We start from the raw sequence: 17,937 nt of genomic DNA on the forward strand, positions 1-17,937 counted from the left end.
AGGTGCTTCTTTTCATGTGAGTTATGATCTTATTAGTCTCTCTTCCATTAGTCCTCAGTATATTCCCATTACTGTTCAAATTGCCAATGACTAGATGCTCTCAATTGTAGGATGATGCACCCTTTACCTTCCTCTTTTCATATTTTTGTTGTTTCATATGTTCCCAAACTAACTATGCAGCTTATATCTGTGGACTAGCTCATAGATCATGGCTATCGTATTATTCTTGATTCTAACTCTTGTTGTGTTCAAGATCGCAGCACATGTCTTCAGGTTGTTACCGAACCTTGCTGCTGTCACTCGGTGCCGCTAGGAGCTCTACTGGCTTCATCTTCCTTCCATTTCCTCAGTTAGTCTTGTCAGCTCTACTTTAGCTGCTTCATTCACTTTGTCCTTCGCCTAGTGGCATCATCGTTTGGGACACCTTTGTGGTTCACATCTCTCCGCCCTTATTCATCATGGTGTTTTGTGGTTTGTATCAGGAGATGTATCCTTAGATCAGTATCGGGGCTATAAGGTTGGTAAACAACTACAACTCTCCTATCATTGATGTATGGGGTCTAGCTCACTTCGGTTTGAAAGGGGGTCATTGATACTACATTAGTTTTTATAGATGATTTCCTTCACCACTATTGGGTCTACTTTACGTCACAACGTAGTGAGGTTTTTCATGTTGACTCTACCCTTTCTAAAGTTATTTGTCATTTTGTTTGTAAGTAGGGAACTCTTGCCCAATCCTCTTCTTCTGGTGCTCATGCTCAGAATGGTGTTACTGAGCATAAACATTGACATCTCCTTGAGATAGCCCATGCTCTTTTGATTGCATCATATGTCCTACCAAACTTCTAGGCTGAAGCTATTTCCTCTGCTACATATTTGACTAACATTCAACCTTCGTCTGCTCTTAAGGGCGGGATTCCTCTCGAGCGTCTCTATGGAAAGACACCCTACTACAATAGTTTTCACTTTTTGGTTGCATGTGCTATTTCTCCTTACCCCTCGTGAGCTCACCAAGTTGACCGCTCAATATGTTCGGTGCATTTTTCTATGTTACAATGTTGAGAATAAAGGGTATCGTTGTTGGGATCCTATTGGTCACTGAACGAGAATTTCTCGAGATATCACTTTTGATGAGTCCCATCCTTTCTATCCTCATCCATTCTCTTATATTTCTTCTACATCCTTGGTTGAGCCACTTATTTTTCTATTTTTACTGATATCTCTATCACCACTACCACTACCACTATCCCACAACTGAGATCATCTCCCTCAACATTACCATATGATGAGTCCTCTACTATCATACCTTCTATTTCCATCCTCGACTACTTGCCTCATGTGACATATGTCTACACACATCGTTCTCTAGTAGCTATGTCTCCTGATGATCTATCCTCTCCAGGACCGATAGTCAATTCAGCCTCCTAATCGTTTTGGTTTTGCTGGTGCCGTTCTAGCTACACTACTCTTGAGAGCACTAGCATGTGGGATCTTGTTCCCCCTCCTCGTGTCCTTCTAATCACTTGCAAGTGGGTTTATAAGGTTAAAACCCACTTTGACAGCTCCCTTGAGTGCTATGAGGCTCGTTTTGTGGTGCGAGGTTTTCAATAGCAACATAGTCATGACTGTGATGATACTTTTGCTCATGTGACGTACATGACCACTATTTGCACTCTTCTTACTGTTGCATCTGTTATTCAGTGGTCTATCTCTCAGCTCGATGTGAATAATGTCTTTCTTACTGATGACCTACACGAGGTGTACATGCAGCCTCCTTCTAGTTATTTAGCTCTTGAGGGCATGATTTGTCGTCTTAGTCTCTCTCTTTATGGAGTCAAGCATGCTCCTCGTGCTTGGTTTCGACGTTTTACTTTTGTGGTCATTTTTGTTGGTTTTTCTTCTATCACCAATGATCATGCGCTCTTTGTTCATACCTAAGCTCGTGGTTGGACCATTCTTTTGCTCTATGTTGATGATATGATTATTACTTTAGATGATTTGTCAAGGCACATCTCGATGAGCAATTTATTACATCTAATCTTGGTCATCTTCATTACTTTCTTGGGATTGAGGTCTCATTTACACCTGAGGGTTTTTACCTCTCCTAGGGGAAGCATATTCAGGATCTCCTTGATTGCGCTTCTGTCACTGATCATCACACTATTGAGACTCCCATGGAACTCAATGTTCATCTTTTGAGGCACTAATGGTGAGCCTCTTTTTATGCCACTTGCTATCGGCTTATTGTTGGGAGTCTCGTTTACCGTAGGGTCACTTGACTTGATATTTCTTATGCATACACATTTTGAGTTAGTTTGTCTCTACTCCCACTCAACTCCACTATAGTCATCTCTTGTGTGTCATGTGTTATCTTAGTGGGACATTTTTTTGGTGCCTTTTCTTCCCTCACTCCAATTCTTTGCAGCTCCAAGCCTATTTTGATGTTACTTGGTCCAATGATTGTTCTGATCCTGGGTCTCTTTTTGTCTATTGTGTCTTTCTTTGTGATTCCCTCATTGCTTAAAAGACTAAGAAGCAGACTGCAATTTCTCGCTTGAATGCAGAGGCTGAGCTTGGATGTTGCATGTGTTTTTCCATGTGTTGTTTGTGGGATAAAACAAAGAATTCGGCAGGCACTATCTGGGAATGAGTAACACAACTACACTAATGACAAGATTTTAGATTGCTTTCATGCTTTTTTTTTGTTTGATTCCCTATGGATGTTTTCACTCATAAGCGGACCCAGCAATAGGGCAAGCTAGAGCAGTCACCCTACTTACTACTGGCAGCGAGACCCCCTCCCCTAGAGCTCTAACCACTAATTGCCTAGCTAGATTTGGAGAAGATGAGACAAAGCAATGCCTGCGTTCTGCATCGAGCGGCGTCTTGGCCTGTTAGGGAAGACGAGGAAGAACGAAGGGGTATAGGCCTTGGGGGCTATGATCTAAGGATTTGGCTGGCCCAGCATTGTGCCACTATAGATTAGAGGAGAAAAAGGCCAACAGTTGGAATCGATCACTTTCTGGCCCTCTTGTCTCAACATGACACTCGCTCTCCCTATCTCTCGCCAGTGCAAAGTGTCACGGCCGAAGCCCCTAATGCCGCCAGCCGCTAGAGTGCCAAGGTGGGAGAGGCTGAAGAGGGTGATGCATTGGGCTCCAACATCAGGTGCAGACACATTCCATTCGAAGGAACGAGTGATGGGCTGGAGGCTGGAGCCTGGAGCCTAGAGGAGCCGAGCTACCCGAGCAACCATGGAAGAGGGAGTGAGAAGAGAGATCAGAAGCGGCTGGCCTGGTGCCTGCACTGCCCATAGGAATAGCATGCTCTCGCAGGGGCATGATCGTGATTGTAGAAGATAGTTGAGCTCTTCTACTTAGAAGTTTGATTTCAGTACATTACTAAGCAATGTGCATCTGCCATGTATTCTATGTATGAGTGTATTGATCGCATAACATGCTAAACCTTCAAGGCTTTGAACATAAAAACATAGTTGCAGATGTTCTCACACAATGCTTTGCACTCATTTAGGAAAGTTGTATTGTTGTAATAGCTTAAATGCTACTTCACAACTATACCATGTGGCCTGTGATTCCAAATATAGGGGAAAACTAATGAACTTGAGTTATCCATTGTCGATTGCATATGCAAAGATCACTTGCATTTTTTGATGTTTTCTAGTTGATGTTGTTTTGGAACCGCACAGTATAAGCAAGTACAAATAAATCATAATTGTTAAAGTAGCATTGGGTATACTTGTATTTATTTGTATTGCTACCGTAAAATTAGTCGCTTGTATCTGCCCCATCTAAAATTTAAGGTTGGGGCCGCCACTATTTTCACTGATAGCTCTTCGTGGATGAAAATCAGTCTCCAAACAAGTTTGACTGTTATGCCACTTCTGCATGATTTGCCCTTTTTCTGTTTTGTTCCACTTGTCATACCTTTCACACATTTTATCATGTTATTTGCCTTCTATGGAGTGCATATACAAAAGAATTAGTTATACAGCTGACTTTCTGGAGTTTAGTGCATTACTATTAATGAATAAAAGGATAATGGAATTGGTTGAATGTAATGACACTCTGAATTTTACTATATTGCCTTCTCACTGAATTTTCCCTAAATCCCTTAAATTCTAAAAAAATGAACCTTCACTAAGGTGGAGGACCTCATTATTTCTTTTGGTATGATCTTTTATAGTTATTTAACGAACCACACAGAATTAACAATGAGCAGGAGGTAATGGTTGCCAATATCTGAAAAGATGATATTGAATTTCAAGTGCAATTCGGCAATTCCTTTTGTACATCATGCATGGCTTAACATTGTTGGGTAAACATTCTTATGCATCTATAGCGCCACTTCAATCTCTAATATATATATATTTTTGAAAAGGGAAGCTTTGTTAACTCTCATAGCCACATCAAGATGATACAACACACAAGATTCACCCCTGACCTCTGTATAAGGATGCACACAACCAAACGAGAGGAACAAATAAAAACAAGAACAAAACTCTAACAAAAGAGAACAATGCTTCAAAGTGCCGACTGCGGTGGCATAGCTTCAATGCGAAGATTAGAGCTCTACCCAAACCAGGTATAGAGCTCCCTGGCCACTTGCTCCAAGTGTGCACATCCAGAATTAATGAACTAGCGATGTTCTAGTGATTGCAGCACCGGCCACGTATGGAGTAATTGTGTAGTAAAAATAACTTGCAAAAGAGAAGAATGTTTTCTTTTATTAAAGACAATATCATTCCTGCATAACCATAGCGACCAACAAAAGACAGCTGCCGTCACTAGAATAATTTCTTTCAAATTTTTACTAAGATCATGTAGCCAATTTCCAAACATATTTGGTATACTTGTGGTTGGTATAGATTTGATGCCAGCTGAACTATAAACCATGCAGAATGAGTAAAGCAACATTAAAAAAGAGATGCTTAATCATCTTTGGTTTGTGACAAAAGCATCACTTCTGATTGTCTTGCTATCTTTTAATTACATTATCCTCTGTTAATAGTACTCATTTGCGTAAGTACCAAAGGAAGATATTAATCTTTCATGGAAGTTTTAGTTTCCACATCTGTTTGTACTGAGTAAGTTGATTGCTATGAATGAGTGCTCTATACAGTGAGTTGACATAGAATCTTCCTGACTGGTTTAAGTTCCATCGAAACTCATCTCATTCTTCAATCAAGTTGATGTTTGTCATGCGAGACAGGAGAGCATTCAACATTATTTGTTTAGGACCAATCAGGTCCCTTCTGAAGGTGCTCTTCGGTGGAAAATCTTGCAAAATGGTAGCCTCGTACTATGTTATAAAGTTCTGGGAATTGATTTCTTAACGACGAATTGTCCAACTAGCTGTCTTCCCAAAATCTGATTTTTGACCCATCTTTAACATTAAAGGAGTCATACCGGAAAATGGTATGCTTTACTTTCATTAAACCAGACCAAAAATGAGAATCACCTGATTTCCTTTCCACTTGAGTAAGTGTTTTAGATCCCAGATATTTGTTTCAAAGGAGGTCTTGCCACACCCCCCTCTTCAGTGAGTAGTTTGTACAACCATTTGCAGACGAGAGCAATATTTTTTATATCCAAGTCTAGAATACCTAAACCCCCTTATTCTTTGGGTTGGCACAAGACTTTCCATTAGCCAAGCAGTATTTCTTTTTATGACTATCACTTCGCTAGTAAAATATAGATCATAAGTAGTCAAGTCTTTTTTAGAACCCCTCTTGGAATTAAGAAAAAAAGGACAAAATGTATGCGGGAAGACTGCTTAGAACTGAGTTAAGAAGTATGAGTCTTCCTCCTACTGTCAAGTATTTACCTTTCTAGTTGCTTAGTCTTTTTTCAAAATGTTCCTCTACTGCTTTCTAGTCAGAATTCCTTAGCTTATGGTAATGTATCGGGATCCCTAGATATCACAAAGGTAACTCATATTTTCAAAACCAAATATATACATATACTGATCAACATGATCCTTTGTCGTGCTAAAGAAGAACAATTCACTTGTGACAGTTTATTTTTAGGCCAGAGAGTTGTTCAAAGGCTCATAACAAAAGCTTTAAATTTTTGCTTTTTTGAGGTCATGATCCATAAAATAATTGTGTCATCGGCATATTAAAGAATTGAAATCTCATTATCTACCAGCTGGGGCATAATATCATCAATTTGACCAGCATTCTTGGTTCTCTCGATTAAGGCTGCTAACATGTCTATCCGACAATTTATTGTGTTCCATTTGAAGACCGCGTTCTGTACTTCTTTTTCTGAGAACATGGCTGTTAGAATTTCATTTTCATTATTTGTTACATGAGTGATATCATCTGTCCATGACACCCTCATGGAAAAGTGATTGTACTCAGGCAGACCAAATAACTTCTTGTAGTAATTTGTCCCGTATTCTTTTACCTGAGGTTCCCCCTCAATTCTTCCTTCCTGTTGATCCAAACAAAAGATACGTTGTTTCCTATGTTTACCATTTGCGATCATCTGGAAAAAAAACACATGTATTATTGTCTCCTTGGAGGACATTGTCAATTTTAGCCCGCTGCTACCATTTTTCCTCTTCATAGAAAAGTTTTACCAGTTTTTCATTTGCTTTGCTCTTAAGGTCAATCTCTATATTGGTTAATATGCATGCTTCCGATATCTTATCCAATTTAGCGACAATTGCTAGGAGTTCATTCATTTCTTGTTTGTAAGTCCCGCTAGTGTGCTTGGCCCACCCTCTTAGGTAGCACCTTAGCGAGCTGATTTTTTTTGTCCACTTTTGTGTGGGAGGCCGTCCATTGAATGGTTGTTGCCAAATATGGCATACTCCCTCTATGAACCCCTCCCAATTTAGCCATCCCAGTTTGAACCCTAAGTGTTTGTGTCCCAGTATCCAACAAGATAGGAGTATGGTCAGACACTTCCGTTTGTTCAAGGGCTTGGACATTGGCTAGTGGGTATTTTAACTCCCATTCAATGGTCATTAAGACTCAATCTAATTTATCAAAAGTGGGGTTTAAGGTATTGTTATACCAAGTATATTGCTTATCAGACAGGTCAATATCTCTTAAGTCCAAGCTGTCAATGATTGCAGTGAACAAGAAAGGCCACCTATTGGAGAACCTGTTATTATTTTTCTCCTGTCCATATCTTAGAATATTAAAGTCCCCCCCCCCTCCAATTAGTTACCACGACAAATTTTTACCAGCTCTTCAAGGAAACTAGTTTTGTGATCCGTTTAGGCTGATCCATATATTGTTATGAGGGTCCACACGAAAGAGTCAGCTTTATTTTGAAGATGGCATTTCACCAAAAATTGACCATCTGAAATAGCAACAACCTCAAATGTATTTGTATTAACCCCTATGAGTATACCACCCGGTCCGCTGCGGGGAGTTAAGCAATGCCATGATATATCCAAACCGCCAGATAGTCGATTAAGAAGGACAATTCCTACCTCCCTTTTCCTTGATTCAAGAAAGGCAATAAAATCCAATTTGTATCACGGATACATCCAGAGATGTACCAGTGTTTAGCCAAGTCACTAAGAACTCTGCTGTTCCAGAAGACACCTTTCATGAGACTTTAGTTTGATTTTTTTTTTGTAGCAATCGCTTTTGGCAGCTTTTCTTTTTGGAGGGATGTGACTTGGATTTTTTAGGAGGAGCTTTAAGGTCATAAATTAAGCTTCCCAACTCCACCTCATCCACATCTACCTCGGTGATCTCATTCACCAAGTGAGAAAGTAAAGGGTCATTCAAAGCGATCTCCAACTCATCATCACTAGATCCGATAATAAGATCAACAGATTCATTTTTATTATTTTGTCTAGATGTTAAAGGTTGATCCTTCACACTATCCATCACCATGTGCTTTAGGGAATTAATGAAAAATTCAATCTCCTTATCACTATTACCCATCGCTATACCAAGAGTACTAACTTTAGAGTAAAAGGGCAGACTTGAACCTTGAGGCGTACCTGGTGAGGTAATGAAGGTATTTGTTGCCATAACTGAAGGGAAGCTTGTAAAAGTACCCGATGTTGTTGAACTTTAGTTTGTGGCCGAGGGCCATCGACGAACTCCGCGTGGGGAAGTCTAGGTTTTGGCTATCGTATGCCTCAAAACGTAGGCCAAAGAATCATCATCTGAAGCTGGTGTTCTGTTAGCCGAGGGTGCCCCAAAAGAGTGCATGCTACGATGAAGTCCTTGCAAGATTTTAGCACCCGTCGTAGCATACCCGGCTTTTCCATCCATGCTGGCTATGCAAGGAGCCAGCCCCTGTGAAGTTCTTACACCTGAGACACACACCACACCTACGGGTAGGGAGGCATGGCCGAGCGGCTCTAGTGATACTCATTGTCATGTCCCTATAGCGGTCGAGCAGTTCTCACCTAGGTGTAAGAAAGTCGCTGCAGCATGAGTTGATGGCGTAGATAGGGATAGTGCCGCATATCAATACACCGTTGTCTCCAGCACCTCATCAGTAGCCATAAACCAAGGCCCTGTTGTGGTCTAAAGCGTTTCCCCTACAGGATCCCATAGAGCAGCCAGTGCAAGAAACCAACCCATGTGAAATGCCTGCACCGAAATTGCCTGCCACATCAGAGAGCAGGGCACAGCCGAGTGGCTCAAGTGTAGCCCGATGTGTTTGCTTGTCTCGCAGACCTGTGGAAGTCATTTTCTTGTTTGTTGAAGGCACGGCCAGAGCAGTCGTAGTGCCCCAATACTCCACAGTCAACGACCTGACAGCATTTGCCACCATCTTGGCACCCTCACCTACAGTAGCAGACAAAGGCATAGTCAGTTTCTGCAACACCTCCTTGCAACAGGCCATGGCGCTTCCCTACGCGACTGCAACACCTGGTGCCTGCACAACTAGGGAGCCACCAGTGCTAGGCACTGTCCCAGCTGCGTGGTTGCCATTTAGTGGACCCTGCCTGCCAGGATTGCCACCCAATGACGAAGAGCCTACGTGAAGGAATAATCTGATTATCGCCATGATCACTCACAAGCGAACCTATGTCGTCGAGCCTGTAAGGTATCTGATCCAATCCTGCTATTGAAGCTTCTTTCTCCAAAACTGAGGCCTACAAAGGAAGTTGCATGTTGTTCGATCCCAGCAGTGGTGAGGGCCGGACCCCTCAAGCACCTGCTAAAGGGTGTGACTACAATGAGTCACGACCCAGCGTCAGCGCCCTGAAGGCTGAAAATGTCTGAAACCCCATGTGACCCCGTTTGAGTTGAAGAGGCCACCTGCATAGAGTCAACATTTTTTGTATTTTACAAGTTATTCTAACATTGGTGTTTTTTTTATTTCTTTTTGAAATTATCGTCATGATGACCCTAATTGTCATTCTCATCTAACAAGTCATCCTCATCAAAATCATGGTTTGAGATGGGGGATTAGGAGTATGTACATTGTCACCCTTGAAATTAGGATCTTCCATACTGAAGGTAATGTCATATCCCGCTAAGACGAAGATGATGCCTGATCTGAGAGGGAGAACTTTAGTGTCCAACATTGCAAATTGCAGATGAAAGATGCCTTTCCGACAAAGGCATTGCATATCAATTTCTTGCGGGGCACCTAGAATTGTGCCAATAGCCCAAATTCCCATATAGTGATGGAGGACAGATGGAATACCTGAAATATGCACCCACACTATATCCAAATGAAAAGAGGGGACAAGTTCATCCACCACCGCCCATTCACATATCGAGATAGTTGCACCAGGGGCTCTCAAGTAGAAATTGATATCAACCATCTTGTGAAGCTCCTCCATTGACGAGAAAGCCACAATAAATCCATCATCCACATATGGTTTCGCTTCCCAGTTCCTATCTAAACGGTTGAGATGTTGCAACTCAGATTGTACAACCTCAGCCGTTAGTTTTGCACCTGAGATTTTAATTAAAGTTGTAGGTGCTATTGATGGAACAATTTGTTTACCATTGAGAGGTGGGATTTGTATGAACCCCAGCTTACTTTTTCCAAAACCGAAGAGAAGCATCCAGGTTGGGAAATTTGAGGATGGGGCATCTCACCAGTAGATTATCATCTTTCTTATCACATATGATGCAATAGAGCACGACCGCACAAATGTCCTACGTGTGACCCTTTGTTTTACACCTGAAGCAATAAGGTGTTTTTGGCGCTTTCAGGTTTGGATCTTTTTATTTAGCAGGCGACTGTAGAGAGCGAGAATTTGTCGATAGAGGATGATGTGGTCCCTGGTTTGATTGTTGGGAATCTGACTTGGAGCATTAGTCATTTCCATGACATTGGCCACTGGCTCTATGCCCGGGTCTTCCACCTCGCCCTTTGTAGTGTTGCCTTCTTTGGTCTGCCGTCTCGAAGGAGAAAGTTGCACCCTGTGCTATCCTATTTTCGATTGCAAAGTAAACCTGCCATGACAGCCAGCTTCGCCAAAGGATTGGAAGATCGGCACATGGCTGCAGGCTACCAGCCCGCCAATCTGGGGAGCGCCTTCGGTACTTATCTTGTTTGAGTTGTTAGTTAAGCCAAAGGTAACTTCGATAGGCTGAGAACCAAAGCTACCATGCCTGGTGGCTCCTACTATCTGAGGGTTGGAGTCCATGGAGAAGGGAGTGTTGGTGTGACGCCCAACACCCTCTAAACTTGTGCCTACCCTAGAACCCAGATCCTCTTCCCTTAAGTTAGGGACTCCAGAGCTATCGGCCGACATGAGAGCTATAGCATAAGAGCGGCAATCACAAGTTGGCAGCCTACAACGACTGTTGTCAATGGAGCCAATGCCACTACCTATGGATAGAGGGGAATCGAGCTCCTGGAGGGACCAAAACCTGCCAAAGAGATCCTGCTAACTCTTTCCAAACAAGTGGCTTGGGTTTCCATAATCACAAGAATGCCAATATCCACATAAAATGGAATTTGAGAGGCTACCTTGTTTGCATCCTTGATTGGAGGGGTAACCGAATTGGAAATCAGTGGGTGGCGTGTAGGAAAGTGGGCCATTGACCGATGATTCTTAACCTCAACTTGAAGGGCTTCTGACAGGGTAACCGGTTTTGGTGATCTCGGCGATGAACGGATGCTCCTTCTTGGACATAATGACCACCCTCGGTCCCTACACCAATGGTCATGGACGATTGCATCGCCCAGAGTGGTCAAAGGTGAAATCCTAGGCTCCGGCAGGGGTCTCTTCCATGGCTTTTACTGGGTCCTTGTGATCGACGAGGGTGGCTAGCAAGATGGGCATGACATGCCCTCATACACAAAAGTGACAACGGAAGAGATGTTGATCTGCTGAACAACAACATTGTTGGCGGAAGAAAATATGTGTTTCACGAATAAAGTATGGTGAGAGTCTCTTTTGGAGAGGAGACTCAAGCTTGAAGAAGAAGTGAAGAGAAAAGAGAACCAATAATGCGTTGATAGTAAAAAAAGATTCATCATCTGACCTAATGGCCATGGGTCTGTATTTATAGTATCGTTCAGGGTGTAAATGTGTAAGCATGCCCTTACAAAGATAGCAATACAAACTATCACTATACCACAGGGACCTAGGTAGGATGCATTTACCCCTAATCAGAAGATATTATCTACTATGATAATACAATGGTGCCAGTGTCCTTAAGGGTTTGGTACTCAGCCGGTCGCCTATAGTGGAGTCGCACTGTCTAAGGTGTCAGTCTGTCTTCCACTTGCGCTTGGATGCCAGAACGACCTCCATTTGCATCAATACTAAATGTCAGTCACTTCCTTGCAGCTGGAGGATAACTGACAGGCCCCTCTAGCTGATCTTTATACAATACCTCATGACTCACCTACCGTGATTCGGGGAGCCTACATAGGCTTTGGAGGACTGGGGCTCTGGAGAGTTCTGAAGCCCGGAGATCCGCAAGGCCTTCGGGGACCTGTGGTCCATAGGCTTAGGCTGATTGAGGTCCTTAATGACAACCCCTAACAAGCATCGACTATTTGTCTAGCCAACGAATAGTCAACATCAGTGTGAGGAACGGTGACGCCCTAAGAGGAGGGATGAATTAAGATATTTAGAAACCTAAAACAAATTGGCTCCAAAAACTTCACAGGATAAACCTATATCAATTTTTATCTAAATGTGCTCTAGATTTATCTAGTGTGTCTACTCTACCACTCAAAATGATTGCAACCTACTCTAGCAAGATAAATTGCAAGTATGTAAATACGAAAATATAAATAAGGTAGAGAGACAAACTTAGTACAAGGAATTTTTATCTTGTGGTATCGCTTGATTTCTCCTTCGAAGAAATGCACGATGACATAAATGCCACCCCTAATCCACGTTGGATCTCCACAAAGGATATGCTCTCGGTCGCTAAGTCTCTTCTGGTTATGGCTCTTGAGCTACCAAGTTACCAAGATAAGGTCTCAAGCACGATGAGTCACCAAGCCACCAAGGCAAGATCTCACTACTAATCTCTCTTTCGGTCACTTGCCACCGTGATCACTTTGGAACTTGAGCCACCAAGAAAAGGGTCTCTGCATCCTCGTACATGGAGGGTCAACAAGCTTAAGCCACCAAGGACCAAGATGTCGGCAAGTCATCAAGACTCTAAGGTGCTGATATACCACTTGGTACAAGCTAGCATTACTCCTTGATCCCTTCTTCAAGCTACAGCACCTAGCTACAACTCACTCTAGGCTTATAAGCACTAAATACGCTCTAATCTTGTGCTTAATTGCCTCGGATAATCACTTTAAGCATTTTGGTGACTTGGATGTCTTTTTAAGTGTATATGAGCTTCCTCTAGACTCCAGCAGCATGCCACACCTTCAAATGACTGACTGGAGGGGTATTTATAACATCAAACCCGCCATCTAGTTGTTTTCCAAATAGCATAGAAAAGTTGTTAATACCAGATGATTTGTTGAGAATAGTAGTATTAATACCGGATCATCTGGTGAGTACAAACTCTAAAACTAACCGTTGAAACTCCACTCACAGCCTCTGTGAACACGGAACACTCCGGTGTGCCTTCACATCCATCACCGAACCTTCCGATGAGTTATCTTTAGCCAAGAGAGCCTTTGCAGCCTCTTTGTGTATAATGCTCTGGTCTATTCATCTGGTGTTTATTCCATTCACACCGGACCATCCGGTGAGTTGAACATTCTCTTCTTTTCCCTAGAAATGCTCCGATGCAACTATCTCTGTGGTCACCAGACTATCCGGTGAGTTGATCTTCATTTTTCAATACTTGCGGACGCCTCTCCAAGAAATGCTCCGGTGCCATACTCCGGATGCCCAAACCAAGCACCGAACCTTCCGGTGGGTTGATCTTGTGTCTTCTGTACTTGTATTTTTCTCTGCAAGAAATGCTCTCATGTTACCCTATGCAGGTCACCAGACTATTCGGTGAGGTCCTTAGCCTTCTCCCCATTTGTTAGAAATACTCCGATGAGTTCAACACACAGAGCACCAAACTATTAGGTGAGGCTATTAGCCTCTGTGCACAATACTCCGGTGAGTGCAAACTAATCTGCATCGGACCTTCTGGTAAGGTCAATTCTCCTAGGACTTCTCCAATTCAATCAAATTTTTTCCCGGCTATGGTGGCTTCTTGATATATTGCATCTATGAGACCTACTAACATATATTCTTAACAAATATGTTAGTCACAATGACTATGTTGTCATTAATCACTAAAATCATAGTCATGGCATAATAGAGCATTTTCACTACAATCTTCCCCTTTTTGGTGATTGATGATAACATGCCTTATGTTGCTTCTTGTATCTTCTTCTTCTTCTCCCCTTTTGTCAACTTCGGCATTCCTAAATATCTTGTATCTTTCCTTCTTACTTTGGTCATCAAACTTCTCCCCCTTTGTCAACAATCCCAAAAAGGGCTACAAATATATGTTTAACTCGAGGAAAAGCGTTAGAGCATATGAAAGAGAGCTTCATAAATCATGATCCAGTAACATGATACCAATTGAAAAGATATATTAATTGTAAAGATAGCAGGCATTGATATCAATTGAAAAAATAAACAAAGATCATAATTCATGAAACTCACATGATATAATCTAAACTCTCCCTTTATATGTGTATACATATAATGAGACACACTTGTGAATACCACTTGTAGGAATGTAGTAATATATGCACATCTAGACAACAAGTAGAGGTAGGAAGTTTAAGTCATATCATGCATGGAGGTAGTTTAAATGTAGAAATGAATTGACAATGATACCAATTAAAGTATTTAAAGTAATGCATACCTCTGGGAACGTGTTAATTTCTCTATGAGACTATAAAAGATACATGTAGCAACACATTTTACTCTCAAAATTATAATCCATAGGATATACTCCTCCTAAATGTGTGCATATAAGTTTTGAATACTTGCAAGACATATGCACTTGTTATTAATAACAATATAAAGGGTTATTAATAACAATGTAAAGGTACTCTATAGATTGGTTCATTGCATATATAAGATACCAATTATAAAACTAGTACTATGTAAGGAATCTATAACTAATAAACCATATAGGTTGCTCATAACTTCGAGACAAGCATAAGCAACCTACCATATGAAAACCTACATTAGGCATTGTAATAAATTAAAATAAGCATATGTAATCCTATACAAGGAAAATAAGCTACAACAATTGAAAGATCTTGCTCCATTACCTTTTTACCTTTGAATAAGAATTTGGGTATATGATGATCATGATTTTCATCAAAGTGCTCAATCTTATACACTTGGTTTCTTTGCTTAAAATTTTACTTTATTTTGTGAGCCAAGTCTCTAAATCCTCATAATCGGCTAGGTTTCAATTATTATTTGGAACCCAAATTGATTGGGGTCCCTTCATATTGGTGATGACTTCCTTAGGCACCTAAATGGGTTAGTTCCACTCCCAATTCTTTCTCCCAACCATATGTGCAATCACCTTGCCATTGTTCTTCTTTTTGAGCTTATAGTGGTCTCTCTTGGTCCTGGTTTTGTAGTTGAGCTTGGTGTAGATGTTGGAGGTCTTGTTGGAGAGGTTCATTTTTTTGTTCTTCTCCTTGGTCTCCTTCTTGACTTGCTTGCATTGGAAGGACTGTGACTTTCTTGATGATATTTGAAATATGTCACGATGGATCCCTTTGCAAGCTTCTTCACCATGGTTACACGATTATCTTGAGGAAATTGGACATGGTTCTTGCCTTTTAATCTTGTTAAGTCCTTTTTGAGTTTTTTTTTACTTCTTTCTTGAGCTCATCATTTTCTTGTACAATGAATTCATTAGATGGTTCTAAAAAAATATTCTCAACACATATCTCATTATAAAGTGGTGAGCATGATATATCAATTAAATCATCACAAGAAGTGCAAGCATCCACCTTAGAATTAAAATTAAATAGAGAAATAGATTGCTCCAAAGAGGCCTTAGATTGAGATTTAATGCACTCAAATTTTGTCTTAAGCTCATCATGCTCTCTGTTTAGTAAATTTAATTTGCTCAATAATTGTTCATAATTAGAAACAAATGTAGCATGAATGTCATGAAGTGCATTGAATTTCTTAAACTCTTTTGATTGTTTCTTAAAGACCATTTATTGCTCATTGATCAAATGAAGGAGTTCATCATAGGAAGAAAAATTTTCATCGAATTCATCATTACTTACATCGTTATCCATATCTTTGGTCATAAGGCACTTGTGAGATGCTTGCGTGTTGACTTGCGTAATGATGACCTTGAGGAAAAGCTTCTCTTAGAGGAGTGGGTGGCAAAGCTCTTATCACTTGAGCTTGAATCTTCATTTTTACTCACCTATCTTCCCATACTTGCAAATGCTTTAGCTCTTTCTCTTGTCTCCCTCTTGCTCTTGGTATTCTTCTCCTTCTTGATGTGATCAATAGTTTTGACCAAGTCTTTCATGCAGATTCTATGATCAATCTTAGCACTTTTATGGGAAAATTGTTTGATGCTATTGAGCTTAGTAACAATCACATGATATTTCTCATTGCGCACATCCTTTGTGCCTTCATGTATTTCAATGATACTAGTTCAAATATCATGTGCATTGGTGAGAGAATAAACACGATTAAATGCATCAACATTTAAAGATGATCAAAGGACACTATTCGCCAATGCATCTAATTATCTCTCTTTGTTGGTGATGCGAGCTCTCATCCCTTCCTCAATGACTCTCTAAATATCTAGACCTTTAGCTTTCAAAAAATAAGATATTAGAATTTTCCAACAGATAAAATTTTTATCATCGAAAAGTTGAGCACTATAGGTATCCATCCTAACCTTGTACGTCACAACTCTAGGATGTTGAGCCTATCAAGAGCATGAGGCTCTGATGCAAATTGCGAGGAACGGTGATATCTTAAGAGGGGAATAAATTAGGACATTTAGAAACCTAAAACAAATTGGCTCAAAAACTTCACAATTTGCATATATCTATTTCTATCTAAATGTGCTCTGGGTTTATCTAGTGTGTCTTCTCTACTGTTCAAGAGGATTGCAACCTACTCTTCGTGTCCTCGTACACGTGCTTTGCCGCCGCTCCACAACAAGTTAGAGGGTTAACAAGCTTAAGCCACCAAGACCTAAGATGCTGATGAGTCATCAAGACTCTAAGGTACCGACGTACCACATGGTACAAGCTAGGATCATTCTTTGATCCTTTCTTAAAGTTGCAGCAACTAGCTACAACTCACTCTAGACCTAGAAGCACTAAACACTCTCTAATCTTGTGCTTAATTATGTTAGATAATCACTTTAAGCACCTTGGTGGCTTGGATATCTTCTCGAATGTATATGAGCTTCCTCTAGACTCCAGCAGCATGCCACATCTTCAAATGACTGAGTAGATGAGTATTTATAGCCTAAAACCCGTCAGCTAGCTGTTTTCCCTATGGCTCAGAAAAAACTGTTAACACCGGTTGATCTGATAAAAATATTAGTACTAATACCGGATCATCCAATGGGTACAAACTCACAAACTAGCCGTTAGAACTCCACTCACAGCCTCTGTGAACATAGGACACTCCGGTGTGCCTTCAAATCCATCACCGGACCTTCCGGTGACGGAGCCTTTGCAGTCTCTCTGTGTAAAATACTCTGGCACATTCATTCGGTGTTTAGTCCACTCACATCGGAGCAACTGGTGAGTTTAATTTTCTCTTCTTTTTTCTGAAAATACTCCACTGCAACTATCTCTATGATCACCGAACTATCCGGTAAGTTGATCTTCATTCTTCAATACTTGCAGTTGCCTCTACAAGAAATGCTCTTGTGCCATACTCCAGTATGCACAAACCAAGCACCAAACCTTCCGGTGGGTTGATCTTCAATCTTCTACACTTGCATTTTTTCTGCAAGAAATGCTCTGATGTTACCTTATGCAGATCCCTGGACTATCCAGTGAGGTCCTTAGTCTTCTCCCCCTTTGTCAGAAATACTACGATGAGTTCAACATACAGAGCACCGGACTATCGGTGAAGCTATTAGCATCTGTGCACAATGCTCTGGTGAGTGCAAACTACTCTGCACCGGACCTTCCAGTGTTGTCAATTGTCCTGAGACTTCTCTAATTCAATCAAACTTTGTCCCGGCTGTGATAACTTCTTGATGTATTATATGTATGAGATCTACTAATATATATTATTAATAAACATGTTAATCTCGATGACTATATTATCACTAATCATTAAAATCACAATTACAGTTTAATAGGACTATTTTTATCACAATCGGCTCCTTCTTTGACACATAAGATCTCATCGGTTGAGAACCCGGCAATGCGCGCTGCATGGATGAACTCACTCGTATTCCGAATGCAAATCCCGAGACTCAGGGTCGATCCACTTCCCAAAACTAGATATCCAACAGACATCGGATGCCGCTCATGGAAGAGATCTGGCAAATTGCCAGATCAGGCACAGTTC

This window comes from Phragmites australis, chromosome 7, assembly GCF_958298935.1.
Source record: "Phragmites australis chromosome 7, lpPhrAust1.1, whole genome shotgun sequence".
In the NCBI taxonomy this organism is placed as follows: Eukaryota; Viridiplantae; Streptophyta; class Magnoliopsida; order Poales; family Poaceae; genus Phragmites; species Phragmites australis.